This window comes from Ornithorhynchus anatinus, chromosome 15 (assembly GCF_004115215.2).
Source record: "Ornithorhynchus anatinus isolate Pmale09 chromosome 15, mOrnAna1.pri.v4, whole genome shotgun sequence".
NCBI lineage: Eukaryota > Metazoa > Chordata > Mammalia > Monotremata > Ornithorhynchidae > Ornithorhynchus > Ornithorhynchus anatinus.
The window spans coordinates 2034030-2052728 of record NC_041742.1 but is presented as its reverse complement, the minus strand read 5'-3'; the positions used below and the strand labels follow the sequence as shown (position 1 = coordinate 2052728).

At 45.4% G+C, this 18699-nt stretch overlaps 1 long non-coding RNA gene across 1 annotated transcript in view; it reads left to right on the top strand.

The window, feature by feature from the left end:
- LOC114817059 overlaps positions 1-18699 on the top strand; it is a 50862-nt gene that overhangs the window by 10952 nt on the left and 21211 nt on the right. The gene's annotated exons all lie outside the window — the stretch shown is intronic.

The following is an 18699-nucleotide window of genomic DNA, read 5'->3' as shown; positions in this document are numbered from 1 at the left end:
ACAAATCAGACATAATCCCCGCACATTTTTTTCCATATCTGTTAAGCACTTACCACGTGGCAAGCACTGGAGTAGGTGGAAATAATCCGATTGGATACAGTGTCGGTTCTACGTAGCATTCACAGTCGTAGTCCGAGGGAAACCAACAACTGATTCCCCACTGAGAATTTTAAAGCACAGTAGCAGGCAAGGAGCAGAGCTGGGATTAGAACTCAGGTCCCAGGCCCGTGGTTTTTCGAGTAGGCCATGCTGCTTCCCCTACTCCCTGAGCGGCTCATACTTTAGGGTAGGCAGAAAATGGCAACCATTATAATGGATTGAAAATTACAACAAGCAACAGAGTCAACGACGCATAGTAAGCACTCAGTAAATACCACTAATGGACGAAACAAGCCTGGGGAGCTGGGGTGTGGGCTGGGAGAAAGAGCAGAGAACAGGCACCGAAAAGATGGAGTTTTTAATGCTGACACGCTTACCTGCAGGGTGACTTTAAATCCCTTAACTTTTCTGTGGGTTTGTTTCCTCATCTATAAAACAGCGATGAGATACCTTCTCTCCCTCCCAATCCCATGTAGGACAGGGACTGTATCCCTTCTGTTAATATTGTATTTACCCCAGTGCATAGCAGACAGTAAATGCCTAACTTGTCTGCCATGTGACCTAGGGCAGGTGGTTGAACTTCTCCGTCCCTCGCTTACCTTATCTGTAAAATGGGCATTAAGATTGTGAACTCCACGTGGAGCAGGGACTGACCAACCTGACTAGCTTGCTCGGCACACATTAAGCCCTTAAGAAATACTATATAAAAAGAAAAACGCATATTCATACCTTAAATCCATGCCGTATGCTAAGAAGACTACTCAGTGTAAACAATCGGATGGGGCACAATTCCTGTCTCACAAAAGGCTCACGCTCTGTCGAATCCCTTCCCGTCGTGTCGGTGGTAAAACTATCCCTCTGTTCGACTCGCCAGATGTGGCAAGCAACAGTCCCAAATTTGAGAAATCATTTAGGCAGGGCAAGGGGTCCCACCCCATTAGGAAAATCACCCCCCGTGTTCTGAGTATGGCACCCCTTGTGCTTTGACAACTTCTGCTTGAGAACCTAGTCCTCTAGAGCGTAAGCGAGTCCTCAAGAGAATAAGCTCACTGTGGGCCGTGAATGTGTCCGTTATACTGTTGTGTTGTGCTCTCCCAAGTGCTCGATACAGTGCTCCAAGTGCTCAAATAGAATTAATTCCCCCCATCTCCTCCCATCCTCAAAGGCAATGAATCCACTTCATTGTACCTTGCTAGGATTGAAGTTTTCATGCTGGACCAATAGCCAGAGTCCATCTGAGCCTCCCGTGAAGTCTCTTTAGAGCGATACTTGCCTTTTTTGCATTTGTTTATCCAAGTTGCCGTGAGTTTAATCTGAAGAGCTATCTAATTTATTCTCTGAGGGTAGATTAAATCAGCCTGTCTCCTTTCAGGAAAAAAAAACCCTGTGAGTTGAATTATTTATTTCTCTCTTCTAAAGAAGCTTATAAAATGCTGGATGAAAGGTCAGGAATAATTAAGGAAGGTGGGGTGTACACTGACAGAAGAAATTCATTTAATTGGCAAAAATCGCTGTAACCACTTGCCCCTCTGATAGCTGAAGGCACCAGCTGGATTGAGTTAAACCTTGGTTAGCAGGTGGAGGTGATAGCGTTGGGTTTTGTGTTGCAGGCCAGAACACTCAAGTAGGTCCAGATGCTAACTGAAAGATTTCTCCGCTCCGTAAGCCCGAGATGAGGAGTAGGAGAAAATTTCCAGTTGGCGGCGAACCAGCTAGAAGAACAGTTTAGACGTGAAGGTTGGGGAATTATTGGACAGTTCATTCTATGGGATGGTAACTCCTTTGTCCCCTAAATGTCATGCTTTTAATGAAAGTTTTTTTTATCCCGATGATGGAAACTTTCCAGGACTCAGCGAGCTTCCACCATCATTCAGAAAGTAAACATTTGTGCTTACAAAGATATGCCATGTCTTTATGGGAAGACTTCAAGGAGGAATAGAGGGCATTTATCTGTCTGCAGGCAGGAGATCAACTTATCAAGGGTTTGTCGGAGTCTCAGGAAGGGTATTCTGATACTTTAACGTTTAAGGTACCAAGAGGCCGTGTGTCCTAGGGGAAAGGGCACCGAGTCTGTAGTTGGAGGACCCGACTTCTAATTCTGGTTCTGCCACCGGTCTACCTTGTGACCTGGGGTAAATGGCATAACCTCTCTGTGTTCTGGGTCTCACGTGTAAAAGGAGTATCAAATAACTGCCCTCCTCACTGGGTGGCTCCTGTGTGGGACCGAGGGTGCGTCAGATCCTCTCAAATCTATTCTAGAGCTTAATACGTAGGAAGTATTAGTATTCTAAAGTAGGTTAGTGTTTAGGAATAGCGTCCTTTGGAGTGACGGTACGAGTGAGAGAGAGAGTTTTAGAGAGACCAAACGTATTCAAGTCCTCAATAAATCCTGTCATTTTTACCTTGACAATATCACCAAAACCTGCTCCTTCTTCTCTATCCAAACTGCCACCTTGTTATGGCAAGCACTTATCTTATCTCGCCTTGATTATTGCATCAGCCTCCTCGCTGACCTCCCTGCCTCCTGTCTCTCCCCACTCCGGTCCATCCTCCACTCCGCTGTCCCAATCATTTTCCTTCAAAAACGTTCGCACCTTGTTTCCCTACTCCTCAAGAAACTCCAGTGGTTGCCCATCCATCTCCGCATTGGCTTTCAAGGACTCGATCCCCTTGCCCCCCCGCCCCCGCCCTCACCTCCTCCTCTCCTTCTACAGCCAGCCCTCCCTCTTCATTCCTATAATGCTAACCTTCTCACTCTATCTCCATGTGCCTTCATTCACCCCTCCTCCCATCCCCATAGCACATATGTATATATCTGTATATATTCGCAATTTATCTATCTAAATTAATGTACGTCTCCCTTCTAGACTATGAGCTCGTGGTGGGCGGGAATGGGTGCGTTGTTATACTTTACTCTCCCGAGTGCTTAGTATGGTCCTTTGTAATAATGTTGGTATTTGTACAGAATAAGCGCTTAATAAATATGATTGAATGAATGAAAAGAAGTAGCATGGTGGAGTGGATAGAAACTGGGCCTGGGAGTTAGCAGGCCATGGGTTCAAATTGTGGCACTGCCACATGTCTGCTGGGTGACCATGGCAAGTCACTTAACTCTTCAGTGCCTCAGTTACCTCATCTGTAAAACGGAGATTGAGCCTGTGAGCCCCATGTGGGACAGGGGACTGTGTCCAATCTGATTTTCTTGTATCCACCCCAGTGCTTAGTACAGTGCCTGGCACAGAGTAAGTGCTAAATAAATACTATTATTATTATTAATAAGAGTTCTTTAATTTCCCGAGGGGAGGTGGAGACTGTCCTCCAGGTCTTTTTCTCTCCAGATTATATTTTTTTCTTTGCACTATGATACATGTTGATCTTCATGCTTTGTTACTCGAGGGCAGGGATCACCTCTAACAGCCTATATTGTACTCTCCTAAGCACTTAATACAGTGTTCAGCGCAATAAGCGCCATTGATTTATACTGCCTCATTCCTCCTATCTAACAATAATAATAATAATTGTGGTATATATTGCTTATTATGTGACAGGCACTGTACTAAAAGCTAAGGGATGATGGAAACAAATTGGGTTGGACACGGTTCCTGCCGCACATGTGGCTCACACTCATATCCCTATTTTACAGATGAGGTCACTGAGGCACAGAGAAGTGAACTGCCTCGTCCAGGGTCACACAGCAGGCAAGCGACGGAGCCAGGATTAGAACCATGACCTTCTGATTTCCAGGCCCATGCTCTATCCACTGGGCCGTGCTGGGTCGATCCTCCCTCGTTAGATTGCAAGGTCCTCGTAGGCAGGGATTGTGCTTCTCGCGGCTAAAATTCTCTTCCAAGGGGCTGGTGCCGTGCTTTGGCTGTGCTCCGTAGATACTATCGGTTGATGTTGATGTATATACCCCATTACCTTGCCTCCTTTCCTGGCACCTCCGATTACAGCGCCCCCAGGACGTCCTCAGTCCTACAGAGTCCTTAGTAGAGGTGATGGATCCGATGAACAAACCTGGACCTGCAGGTCAGGAGAATATTTATTCACTTCCTTGTTGTCTACAGTTTAATTTAACATACCGGGCTCCTGAGGTCCTCGTGGCTGCTGAAGAGCACTGATAAAACTAGTAGCTTTTAGAAGTAGTCGTAATCCCGTAACGAGAATGAAGCCTCCAGGGGCAGGAATGAAATAGGGTGGGGAAGATGGAGGGTGATGAATGACAGACTTGTGCCGGCAGCCCCAACACCAGTGGAAAGAGGACAGAAATAGGAGTCGAGAGACCTGGGTTCACGTCCTGGCTCGGCCCTTGGTCTGTTGGGTGACCTCGGTCAAGGCACTTAACCTCTCTGGGCCTCACTTTCCTCATCTACGAGATGGTGAAAGGATCGTTGCTATCCCTACTTCTTAGACTGTGCTGTTCCATGTGGGGCTCATCTCCATTTTACGGATGAGGTAACAGGCACAGAGGAATGAAGTGATTTACCCAAGGCCACACTGAAGACACCTGGAATAGCGGGGATTAGAACGCGTGACCCTCGGACACCCGGACTCCCTGTGTTCTACCTGCTATACCATACTGGCCCTCTGATTGTTTGATAACTACCCCAAGACTTAGCATCTAGTAAGGGCTTAATGAATACCACAGCGATTTAACGGGGAGGTGGAGTCGGAAAGGGCAAATTAACCCTATTTCTTCCACTCTTCCAAAGTCCTCATGACCGTTTTGGTCAGTGACCACCATCCAACTAAAAGCAACCTGTTGGCTTGAAAAACCTCCCTATATTTACTGGACATGTGTTTGGAGCTGGGTGATAGAGTGCCTAAGTAACAAACCTCTCGGTCTCCCTTACTTTCACTTTGATGGAAGGAAGGTGGTGTCCGCCGAAAGGACTAGTCGTTTTGTTTCTGTGGCCCGTTTCCTATTTTACAGATGAGGTAACTGAGGTACAGAGAAGTTAGGTGACTTGCCCAGGGTCACGCAGCGGATAAATGGAGGATCGGGGACTAGAAATGAGGTCCTCCTGAATTCCGGGTCCAAGCTCTATCCGCTAGGCCGGGCCGCTCCTCTAGATCCAGAGCCAGGAGGCAGGCACTGGTTTCTGGTTTGGGGAAAAAGATTTAGAAGGGAAATGAGGGCCTGGCGGAAGCTTCTTCGGGCCACTACCCCCTCCTGGGCCAATGCCGTTAGCCAGCATTTAACATAGTGCTCTGAACCCAATACGAACTTTTAAGTATTAGTACTATGCATCAAAGCAGGGAAAACATCCCCCACTAAGGATTTCAAAAAGTCTTATTTTGTATCTTATGCTGCACATTTTACCCAGCTCTCACTCTCCGCTTCCTCCAGGCTTCCCCTTTTCCTTATACATCATTGTTCATCCTCCAGTCTCTAATCCCGTGATCTTTTTCTTACTCCTGCTCAGAATGACCTTTTGCTTCATACCCACCGAGTCACAGCTTCCTCCTTCAAACCTTCCTCAAGGCCCACTTCCTCCAGAAAGCCTTCCCTGGTGAATGCCGAACACCCTTACGGACCTCTGGGGGTAAACTCGTGTGGGCGGGGAATATTTCTATTGTGTGTCCGCCCCTTTCCCCTCTATCCAAACGGATACCGTGTTAAGGCAATCACTTATCTTTTCCCACCTGGATTACCTTGCCGACCTCCCAGTTTCCTGTCTCTCCCCACTCCGGTCCCTATTTCACTCTGCTGTATGGATCGTTTTCCTATAAAAATGTTCGACCTCATTTCCCCACTCCTCAGAAAACTCTGGGAATTGCCCATCCACCTCTGCATTCCCCCAAAACCTTCTAACCATTGGCTATAAAGCATTCGATCACCTTGTCCCCTCCTACTTCACCTCGCTACTCTCCTACTACAACCCAGCCCTCGCACTTTGCTTCTCTAATGCTATCCTTCTCACTGTGCCTCAGTCTTGACTATCTCGTCACCGACTCCATTTTTGATGGAATGAATTTTGTTATATTATACTCAGGTGCTAGTACAGTGTTTTGCAAACACCAAAAGTTCAATAAATACAATAATAATAATAATGTTGGTATTTGTTAAGCGTTTACTATGTGCCGAGCACTGTTCTAAGCGCGGGGGTAGACACAGGGGAATCGGGTCGTCCCACGTGGGGCTCACAGTCTTAATCCCCATTTTACAGATGAGGTAACTGAGGCACCGAGAAGTTAAGTGACTCGCCCAAAGTCACACAGCTGACAAATGGTCGAGCAGGGATTCGAACCCATGATCTCTGACTCCAAAGCGCGTGCTCTTTCCACTGAGCCACGCTGCTTCTCAAATAAATTGACTAAGCCGCGATCACCCTTAGCAGTTAGGTATTTATGCTCCTCTTTGGCAGATATGTACTTTGACCTGTTTCATCCCATTCTTACTGTTTGAGTAGAAGAGGAAAGTATGAAACTCCTTGAGGACGGGACCTTTGCACACAGTGGGCACCTAGATGATTCTGTTGATGGAAAACACGATTAAAGAAAACAAACGATTTGATGAAACGTAAAGCGACCGAAGCACTCGGGAAAAGGAAATGGGGGTGATGTCCATTCCCCCGAATTCTGAGAACGGATTGATGCAGGCCGTGTGGACTTCCTAGGTCCCCCGTCGCCCCTGGACCTCCTATGTCTGTTTGGGTCTGAGGGGTGGCGGCTGGTCCTTTGTGAAGAATTTGCTTGCCCGGTGGATCAGCAGCTTGGCTCAAGGTTGATGCGGTATTCAGGTCAGATGAGCATCAAACTCTCCACTTTGTAGCACCCATGTTTTATTTATGTTCATTGTTTTTGCCCGTCCGCCTCCTCTCCCGCTCGAATCCCGGCCAAAACCGCACTTGAAAAACAAAGGCCGGGAGCTGCTGCCGTAGCTTCCTCCACGGGGCGGACTGACTGCCCGGAGGACCCCTCCACCTAACGGCTCGGTGGTCAGAGCCATCCTCCTTGAAAGTAGGACTGCCGACGGTGAAGAAAGACATTCCCCTCGTGAGCTTGGCCGAGAGGCTCGTGTGGGTGACGCCAGTTCCCCCCGTTGTGATGTGTTGCCATGTCGGGGGGGTTTCTCCAACCCACGGCCCGCCTCCGTTTCCCAACCTGGGCCTCGGCATCCCATTCTTCGCGACCTTTCTTCTCCCGGAGAGCCACCCCTCTTCCCCATGACTGCCCGTTGCAGCGCCTTCCCTGCAGCCCACCGCCAGCTTGCTCTGCTGAAGCTTGACCTTCTGCCCTTCCAGAGGCCTTCAGCAAACGTCCTTTTGGCCCAGTCCTCAGAGGAGAGAGATGCCAGCCGGTGCCAGATGATTAAATCAACTAATTAGTTGACACATGTTCAGGTAGTGTCACCTCTGGGCTAAATATCTTCCGGCTAAAATGTTTAATTAACATGAAAATAGAATTAAAAGTGTGGGCCGGTTTTCCTTTGACACAGGTTACCTTTTTTTTTTGTGGGGAGGGGGCTTTTAAAACGATGGGATCATCTGGACATCTGCGTAGTGGATAGAGCACGGGCCTGGGAATAGGAAGGTCATAGATTCCAATCCCGGCCCCGTCACCGGTTTGCTGCGTGACCTTGGGCAAGTTATTTCACTTCTCTGTGCCTCGGTTGCCTCAACTATAAAACGGCGATTTGCGACTGAGCCCCATGTGGGATGGGGACTTTGTCCAACCCGATTTGCTCGTATCCACTCCTGCGTTTAGTACGGTTCCTGGCACGTAGTAAGTGCTTAACAAATACCACAGTTATTATTATTACTTCATTCCCTTCCCCCGTCTTTCATATTCCAATGGGCTGAATGAATGAATTTCTGTTCTTGATGACTGAATTAGCAATCACTAGCATTTCTGGGGTACTTATTGAGGACTGACCTCTCCCTTCGGAGAGTAATCAGGTCCTTCGCCTTCCTGGAGCTTATAATCTCATGGACGTGGTGATTTTTAATGGATATATGTTGGGCTTAGGCTAGTGGTGTGTTTCTGACGTGTGTGGCTGCCACACTTTTCCAAGGATTTGAGGAGTGAGGATTCTATTTTGCAAGATCCCACAGCATTACTCATCTTGTTTACTAGAGAAATAAACTCATCTCAAACAGGGATCAAACTAAAGTTTAAAAATGTAAGACTTTTTTTTTTTTTCCTCCTGCCATCTTTCTTGCCAAAAGCCAGGTGGAGACCAGAGAAATCGGGAGAAGCATCATGTGAGAGGATTCAGGTGCTCAGTCAGAGATCAGAGCTCTGCCAGTTCAAAGAAATTAAGAACAGACACATCCTATCTTGTGAAGCTCAAAATTGGGTCACTTGCATGGGACTTTAGAATCCGCTACCCATTATAAGTAGGTGAGCGTTTGTCTCTGAAGTTGAGGACCGTGAATGTGACTTTGCTGAGTTTCATTCATTTAATTACCTACAAGCATGGGACGCTTGTCTAGGTTGCCATTTATTTATTGCTCCTCCTTCCCTTCCCCTCACCACAGCACTTGTATATATTTGTACATATTTATTGCTCTATTAATGATGTGCATCTATCTATGGTTCTATTTATTTTGATGGTAGTGATGCCTGTCTACTTGTTTTGATTTGTTGTCTGTCTCCCCCTTCTAGACTCTGAGCCCGCTGTTGGGTAGGGATTGTCTCTCTCTGTTGCCAAATTGTACTTTCCAAGCGCTTAGTACAGTGTTCTGCACACAGTAAGTGCTCAATAAACATGCCTGAATGAATGAAATTAACTTCACCGATTCATTATTCACTAATGGGCAACAGTCCATTGTGGGCAGGGCATGCGTCTGCTGTATTGGAATCTCTCCAGCACTTAGTACAGTGCTCAGCACAGAGTAAGCGCTCAATAAATACGATTCACTGACTGCCAACAAGTTGAGAATGGGACCCAGTGACTCAGTCGATTATCTGTACATCTTCATCAAGAGGCCTTCCCCATCTAAGCCCTCATTTCCCCTTCTCCCTTTCCATTTGACGTCCCCTCTGCACCTAGAACTGTACGCTGTGAATACTTGATAATCACCCCAAGCTGAGCCCCACAGCACTTAGGTACGTGCCCGTAAATTATTCATTTTAATGCCTACTTCCACCTCTATCCCGAAAGCTCCTTGTGACCAGGAAAGAGCTTACCGATTCTGTTGTCCCCTTCCAAGTCCTCAGTACAGCGCTCTGCACGGAAGTGCTCAGTAAATACAATCGATTCATCGATTCCCCAGTAATCACGCAATAAATACCACAGTATTAAGTACTTAGGAGAATATAATAGAATTGGTAGATCTGGTCCCTGCCCTCAAAGAAGCTTCTAACCCGGCAGGAAAGAGGCCCCCAAATCATTTCAGATACAAGAAGAGGAAGGAAAAATGGTTATGTAGATGAGTAAGTGCTTAAAAAGAAGGGTGTTTGAGTTGCTATGCACAGAAGTTCTGTGATTGGGTGTGAGTGTCTGAGTTCTAAGTAGTCACAAATGGTCTAAAATTTTCACCAAACCTGGGTTATTTCCTGAAGAGGTTCCTGGATAAGAAATCAAATCAACCAAAAGAAAACCTATAATAATACATTTATCAGGAAAGTGCACTCTTTCTTTTCCCCCATCATGCATTTAGGAGTTCTTGAAAAGAGTAATGGCCAAACTGAGATGTTTGACAATTTCAGCGGCGTGGAGTTTAAATGATAAAATGGGAATTCCGGCAGAGTAGCTAGTAACTGTGTTTCTCCCGGTGACATTACTGCAGTTTCTCATGTTGCTATAGCTTGTTTTATAAGGCTGGCTGTCTTTTCTGTATTTACTCTGCCAAATCAGCCATTTTCTCTCTCTCTTTCTAACTGTTCAATATATCTCCCTGTATATCCATATCTCTGTCTTACTCATCCATCACAATTTCTTTATCTTTTTCCGTACACTCTATCGATTTTGATTTTCTTTCTTGCTAAAACTTTCTCAATCCTGGCTAGACCCTTTGGAGGACCGACACTTTTCTTCCTGTTCCTCTAGAAATGGAGTCCCTGTCCTTCCACTGAAATGACAAAGTACTTTGAAGACATCATTCATATTTTTTTTAAAAAACAAAACACATCTAAGAGGACTTAGGAGGAACTCGTCATCTCAGGAAAACAAAAGGAGCAAACCCAGGCTCACAGAAGCATCCACACTACCTTCCCCGAGCACATACGTCAGGAGATACGGATACCCCTACCGGGGGGAAAAATAAGACTTTTCACACCCAAAATTGTGGTGGGTCTGAACTGTCATGTAGTAATGATGTTCTTTCGAACGCCCATGAGTGCAGTGCATCGTGCTAAGTGCTTGGAACAAACAACAGAAGCACAAGACACGTTCTCTGATGGCAATCAGTGATATTTGAGTCAGACTTTGTTAGGAATTACTTCCTGGAGGAGCTGAATTGAGGGTATATTTTGAAGGGAAAGAGGAAGGCGACATGGGAGAGGGCAACGGGTCGGAGGTTGTGACCCTAGGCACTACTGTTCTGAGTGTGTGCGACTGAAAATCCGGTAAGCACCTTGAGAGCAGAGCTCCTGTCCAAGAACTCTACTGTGCTCTTCCATGGGCTAATACGGTGCTCTGCACAAAGTAGGCACTTAATATGTTCTAGTGTTAGAGTTGCAGGAGGGGAGGGAGAGGATGGGATGAGGCATCTGACTCCATCTTGAGGACACTGGGGTCTGCTTTTCAACTTTTAAGCACGGGGGCAATCTCTGTGGAAGCGGTGACTGAGATCGTGGCTTGGGCGGGAGGTAAAGAGGGAGATTTGAAAATGAAATGGGGAAGAGAGAGCAGAGGCAAGAAGGCAAGTAAGGAGGAAACCAAGAGGAGAAGGCTACCGTACGTATACACTTGTCAACAACGAAGAAGAAAACCTAGGGTCCAGAAAGGGTGTCTTTCACATTATATCTTCAGGCGGACTTGTCAGGTGTTAGAGTACTCTTCGACTATCTCAACTTGAAGACAGTCTTTTGAACGCAGTTGACAGGTTAAAGATTTTATGAATGGAATTTCCAGAGTGTTTACTGACTCTTTTCCTGGTCAAAGTTTTAATACTGATTTAACTCTTATTTAGACTGCGGTCAACTCTCCCAGCTCTCTTTCCAGCTGGACTTAATCTTTGTTTTTCCCCATCTTCCATCTGTTTGCGGTTTGTCCCTTAGTTGATCCTCATCCCTGTTTGATTCACACCGCATAAGGGTAGACGTCACCAGCATCCTCCCTGTCTCCCAAGCCCGACTCCTCTCTTTCACCCCATATGTTCGATCTGTCACCAGATCCGGTCGGTTCAACCTCGACAGCGTTGCGGAAACCCACCCTTCCCTCTCTACGCGTACTGATGACGCATTAATCCAAGCACATATCCTCTCCCATCTTGACTACTCCATCAGCCTTCTTGCTGGTCTCCCTCCCCTCCTGTCTATACTGCATTCTGCTGCCCCGATTATTTTTCTACAAGACTGTACAGTCCATATATCTTCACTTTTCAAGAACCTCCAGTGTTTGCCCATCCACTTGTGCTTCAAACAAAAACTTCTTACGTCAGCTTTAATCACCAAACCCTTTCCTGTCTGTCTTCCCTGATTTCCTGCTACAACTCAGTCTGCAAACTTTGCTGTTCTAACCCAACCTACTCACTGTACCTCAGCCTTGCTGCTGACCCCTGGCCTGCATCCTCCCTCTGGCCAGTAACTCTCTCTCTGCATATCCAACAGGCGATCATTCCTCTCCCCAGCTTCAAAGCGATATTAAAGGCAACACCCATTCCATCATATTTATTAAGCGCTTACTGTGTGCCGAGAACTGTACTAAACACTTAGCACCAAGAGGCCTTCCCCGACTAAGCCGTCATTTCCTCTTCTGTGTCACCCTTGCAGTTCGATGAGCACCCTTATTTTACCTCTCTCTCAGCCGTACAACACTTATGCATATCTGTAATTTATATTAGGGTCGGTTTCCCCGCTCTAGACTAAGCTCATCGTGGGCAGGGAGCTGTGTTATATTGTAGTCTCTCAAGTGCTTAGTGCTCTGCACCCAGTAAATTCTCAGTAAATATGATCGATTAATCCTGTATTTTTAAGGCGGTGTCCAAGGGATTCTGGTCATTTTGAAGTTTATTCTTGCCTTCCCGAGAAAGTTCTCTCCTCGTTTAGGATACCCTCCCTCTCAGCTGCTGGATGATCCCATCTCATTTGAACCTGCACTTCATCCTAAGGCCTGGCCAGCATTGTCAGCGTGGCTGGCTCTTAGATAAAATTCAGGTCGTTGGCAGGGCACCACTAATGGGGCTGAAAACCACCAGCAAAAATAAATATCTGCAGTAAAGGAGAAAATGGGGTTTCTGCTCGTTCAAGCACCATCTTCACTTTGACCGATTTCAGGCTAGTAAACAGACTGAAAATATAAAATTCCATATCTGGTTCCATTAATCCTCCAAATAGACTGTGAGTGAATAGTTTGCTATTAGTGTTATTTGCTGACAGAAACAGGCATTTGCCCACTATTCAAATTGCTTCCAAATAGTAGTCGTTTTACTGCAATTCCCTCCACTCCCCCAGGACGCTTTAAGGATGTATTGCCTTTTTATCAGTGGTTAGTTTTTTCCCTAAGTATAATAAATAAAATAAAAAATGGAAATGGCCAGTTCCCCTCTCTCGCAAATGTTATAGCCCCTAAAAAGTTGATAAAGTCTTAGAAGCCAACATTCTTTCTCCTGTTCCTTCCTACACTTGCTTAGCCAGTAGACAGCCTTAAAGATCTAGAGAGATTTTTTTTCTCCCCTCTCCCAAACTCCCTTCAGATCCTCTGGACCACAACTCACTCCATCTTCTCGAAGACTGCTCCATTGGCACTGCTGGTGAAATTCACTAATTTGTGTGTCCGTGACAGAAAGGCCAGTATGGGGCTTGAATTCCCGGCCACACTGCTCCCCAAAAGGTCATTTGTTACCCGTTGCTCATTAAATATATATTTCTCATAGGTTCCAGTCCATTCTTGAACCACTTACATAGATAAATCACAAGCAGAAAGATACTAAACATGAGATGATGGATTCCTTTCAAATGAAACAAATTCAACCAAATGAGCCTCCATCGGTCAGTAGTCTTTTACGAGCATCTACTACTATGCCTAGCACTGTCCCGAGTGCTTGGGAAAGTAAAACAGAAAAGTCCCTGCCCTCAAGAAGCTTACCGTCTAATGAGGCGTTATCACCCTTCTCAGGGTTAGCCGTCCTTATCCAATTATCCGTAGTGGTGAAGTCGTACTAATTTTTCAACCCACCGTTAGACCCGTTAGAGTTGCTGTTCTAGAGTTGCCGTACTAGAAATGTGATGACGGTAACTCGAGCGGGAGACGTGTTTTTGTTTTTTTAAATGTCAAAGGAGATTTCGCAGCTTGTACGACAACTCCAGTTGTACTGTCTAATTCCCCCAGATTAATGCAGCTGCTGGTTAGCACCTGCTCAAAGTTATTTTTCAATCGATGCGATTTTATAACATCAAATAACTCACAATAGGCCTAATTAAGGACCGGGTATTCTGACATCCAGCACAAGACCGGAAGACAAATAATCAATAGTCCTACATGGGAACTAATCACTTTAAAATAAAAGTTAACCTGTAAGTAACCTAGAGCAAACTTATGGGGAAGCTCATGCCACAGAGTGGAGCGCTATTTAGCATTCTGCAGGGAGAGTTGAAAAAGTTTTTCGCAAGCCCGTGCTGTCCCTGCGGGATTATTGAAAAGGCTTCTGCTGGCTACTCATCAACGGTGTCTGTGTGGGCCAGGTATCCCTTGGAGTTGCTTTCTGGAATAAAAATCCACCTCTTTGCTAGAATATCTGTTGAGGATCAAGTCAAATGTCACCCTAATGGGAGGGGGTGTGTTTGAATGAAAGAGGAAGTGGATTGGAAGTTTCTCATCCCTCTTCCCAGGCTACCCCAGGGAGCCCGATTCATCACATCTGCCTCTTCTGGAACGCCTTCCCACCCCTTCAGAGGGGCTCGGTAGTCCCCAGAGACCAGGCAAGGAGGTGATGGAGCCCGGGATAAGAAACTCGGAGCCGCTAACCCCAAGGTTTCATTAGAAAGCTCAGGTGGAGGCCTGATATCCGAGTGAAGATGCTCTACCCGTCATTTTTTTTGCCCTTGTGGGCTTAATTATTGAAAAAGTGACAATAACAGATTCTCTGACAACTAAGAGAGGGAGACAGCAGTCCCTGGTGGAAAAGCAGCCTGCCTAGTGGATAAAGCACGGGACTGGGAGTCAAAAGATCCGGGCTTCTAATCCCAGTTCAATCACTCGTCTGCTGTGGGACCTTGGGCAAGTCACTTCACTTCTCTGTGCCTCGGTTGCCTCATCTCTAATATGGGCCTTAAGACAGACTGTGAACCCCATAGGGACGGGACTGTGTTCAACCAGATTACCTTGTTTCTATTTCATTGCTTAGAGCGCCTGGCCTGTGGTAAACGCTTTACAAATATCATTAAAAAAAAAACCCAAATGGGTGAGACTGGCTGTCAGACATGGGTCCTAGTGGCAGCTTTGTCTCCTACTCGCTGCGTGACCTTGGGCAAGTAACTTCCTCTGCCTTTCAGTTTTCTCCCCTGCAAAATGGGAATAAAATGCCTGTTTACCCTCCCTCTTAGATTTTGAGCTCTGTGTAGGTGCTGTTATCATCTTGAATATGCCCCAACTCTCAGTGCGGTGCTTGGCACAAAATAAGTGCTTAATACCATCATTAACCAAGTCCAGTGCCATCCGTGTTTATTAGACATAGGTGGTTTGCGGGAAAAGATTTTTCGACCTGCTAAATTTGTACAGTTTACGGAGATTGTACAACCAACCCTACCCCTGGTTTCTGAGTTGGCCTGTTCCAGGTGGTCTTACATAGCTCAGTGAGAGGATCGTTCTAAAGCCATTTTACCACTGAGCAAGTATCAAACTACTTATTGGGTGAATATTCCCTAGGTGAGGTGGAGGTGGAGGGAGGGAAATATATTAGAGAGGGAGATTAAAAGGAGAAGATTATTGGGAGATGTGATTATCTTCTTATTTTCAATCCTTGTTTTTATTAAAGGCACTGAAGATGGGGTGAGTAGTGGTCTGCCAGATAGGAAGGGGAAGGGGATCACAGTCAGGAGGCAGGGCGTGAGCAAGAAGCAGATGGAAAGATATGAGAGCAAAACATGCTGGGTAAATCGACTGGAGAGAAGCGAAATTTGCGAGCTGGGGTGTAGTAGGAGAAGGGAGTCGATCAGTAGATGGGGGGGAGAGAGAGAGCTAATGGAGTATCTCAGATCCAATAGTCAAAAATTTCTGCTTGATCTGGAGAGGAATGGGCAGTCATCGGAGGATTGTGAGGGTTTTTTAAAAATGAAAGTATTGAAAATGGAAATTGACCTGGCATCTCCACTTGGAGTACATTTTTCTGATCCACCTGAAAAGAATGTGATGCGGCTGGTGAGGTTAAATATTGTTCTTGGAATAATGCTGGTATTATTTTGCGGAGAAGCCAAAAAAACCATCTACACAGAGCTCAAAATCTAAGAGGGAGGGTAAACAGGCATTTTATTCCCATTTTGCAGGGGAGAAAACTGACAGGCAGAGGAAGTTACTTGCCCAAGGTCACGCAGCGGGTAGGAGACAAAGCTGCCACTAGGACCCATGTCTGACAGCCAGTCTCACCCATTTGGTTTTTTTTTGCGGGCTCAGTGGAAAGAGCCCGGGCGTGGGAGTCAGAGGTCATGGGTTCGCATCCCGGCTCTGCCACTTGTCAGCTGTGGGACCGTGGGAAAGTCACTTCACTTCTCTGGGCCTCAGTTACCTCATCTGTAAAATGGGGATGAAGATGGTGAGCCTCACGTGGGACAACCTGATGACCCTGTATCTACCCCGGCGCTTAGAACAGTGCCCTGCACGTAGTAAGCACTTAACAAATACCGACATTATTATTATTATTTTGGAAATGGCTTTATGAAGAAGATATCTGAGAATGAAAACTACCTACTGCTTAGACTGTGAGTTCCAAGTGGTTACCCTGATCAGCTTGTGTCTAGCCCTGTGTTTAGACCTATGGTGGACACACAGTAGGTACTTAATACCATAATGAGAACAATTAAAATAATCTTCTGCAAAGAAGAAAGTTTCGAAGCATAATCCAGTCTCTTGGATGAAATCCCTCCATCTCCTTTTGAATGTTTTCTTCCTCCAAGACTGAAACAGCTTCAGGTAGTGTTTTACACCCTCTCTAACACTGGATTGTGCCAGATGACCCTTCTGATTCACCCAAAAGGTTCCCAAGCAGTGATAGGAAGCAAGGCTTTTTATTTGACAGCCGAGATCTTGGCTAGCACCAAGGCAAATTCCTTTTCAGCAGGTGCTTGGAAACGTTTGAATGTTTCTTCAGGTGCCAAACCATATGTAAAATTTGAGTGATGCTTCCTAAGTGCCCTGCTTGAAATATATAATTGATCTTTATAAGTGCTCTGCATGGAACCCATATCACAACAAAAACATTAGAATCTAACAAAATCACGGAGGAGTTTTGCCGAAGGGATACGAGTGGAAATTTCATTTAATGAGAACGGACAAAACCAGAAAGGGAGGTGGGGAGGGGAAACATCAGGAAAAAGTAAAAATACTTTTACTTTTTAAAGGGAGAAAGGTCTTTCCTGTTACTTTTGACATAATGAATCCTGCAACTTTGATGCTTCTACTGATTAAAGATAGGCCAGGAGAGACTATGAAAAATCTAAGCTCTCATTTCTAATTTGCCAGTCAGTGGAGGTCATAGGAGGGGACATATCACAGTGATTTTTTTTTAAACATATAGTTATTAATGAATAGGTCATTTTGTTGAGTCAATGACTGTCTACAAGGGAAGAAGATTATGAATGGGAAGAAATCCCAAATTTACACGTTTCATGTGACATTAATAGAATTAACATTGTTTCATATCAAGAGAATGAAGATTAACTCCTCCTCACTCCTACCTGGACTGAGGCCCGTGTGGGACGGGGACTGTGTCCAACCTAATTAACTTGAATCTCCTCCAGTGCTTAGAACAGGGTTTGGCACACGATGGTACTCGTTTACTGCTTGCTATCATTTTTAATAGTAGAAGGATCTCTACAAATTCCATTCTTTGCTCCCAAATGCTTAGTACTGGAGTAGCAATAACATTTTTTGAGCACCCACTTGTACTAGGCACCTGGGAAGTACACAGTAATGAAGTGAAACATTCCTCTAGCCGCAAGGAGCTTACATTCTAACGGATGACAAATAATCGAAATTATTTTCAACGAGAGCGGTTGAAATAAATACACATACAAGTGTTAAGGAGATTGTAAGTACATTCACATCTGAAATGTGCACTCGAGTGCTCAGTGAAAAGTAATGATCGATCGGGTTGCCTTAGAATTCACTGTAGACCTGCCTGTCTGATAGGTCACATTTCGATCTTTCTCCATCCACCCTCTCTGACCTATTCCCTTGACCCACACCACTAAGGGAAGTTTGAAAGAGCAAAGATCTTATCAAATTGAAAAGGCAAACAGAGTGAAAGGGGGAGCCGCTTGTTTACAACTTTGTTATCCAGAGCGTCTCTCTATTATTAAACCAGCCACGAGGACGATGTGGACTTGTGTCATAATGGGTGGATGATGAAGCTTGGTCTAACTGCAAAGATTCTTTTTTTTTTTTGAGGAGGGTTTGAATTTTGCTGAATGACGATTACCAGAAGATATATTTTTCTACTGGGAAAGTTTCTCTTTCTCACTGTTTCCAGCTTCTTAGAAAGTTAAAATCAACAAATACCATCACACAAGGAATAATTAGCAGGGGGAGGGAAGGGGACAGAGGATCGATTTGGTCTCTAAATCTGCCTATCAGGTGTCATACCACAAGAGGCTAGCTCAAAAAAAAGGAAAATAATGGTGCTTAAGATCCCCAGTGGTTAAGCCAATCCACTTTATTTGGTTGAAAATAAGGCCGCATCTACTTTTTCCCCACTATAAGAACATATCAGTTGGGGATTTTTCTTTGGATGAATATTGCCCATTTTTCACCCGCTCCCCACCAACCCCAAGCCTGGCCAGAATGGAAAGACTTACCCCGAATCATTCCGGTGAAAAGTTTCCAGAGGCACAGTGGTGGTTGAGTCATTCCAAAACAGACTTCATTTTTGTGGGGCTTATTCTCTATGCTCTATGTCATAACCTATTTCATTCAATTCATTCAGTAGTATTGAGCGCTTACGAAGTGCAGAGCACTGGACTGAATGCCGCTGGGATCGTACCATTCGGCAATTAGAGACAATCAGTCGCCATTTGCTGCTAGACGTTGAGAAGTTCAGGGCCTAAACAATAATAGGGTCCCATAGTCAGTTACCTGCAAACTGTTGACCTTGTTTCAGCCCTCTTCGAGGCTAATGGAGGAAGCTCTCTGAGGGAAGGAAATAGAGCGGCTAGGGTGTTCTTCTAGCTGTCTGTCCGGCTACTGAATGTCAAAGCAGACCTTGAATTTAGGATTCCGGTGGTAAAAATGAAGAGATCTGCTCAATTAGTCGAATTGACTGCCCTTGCAGACTCCCT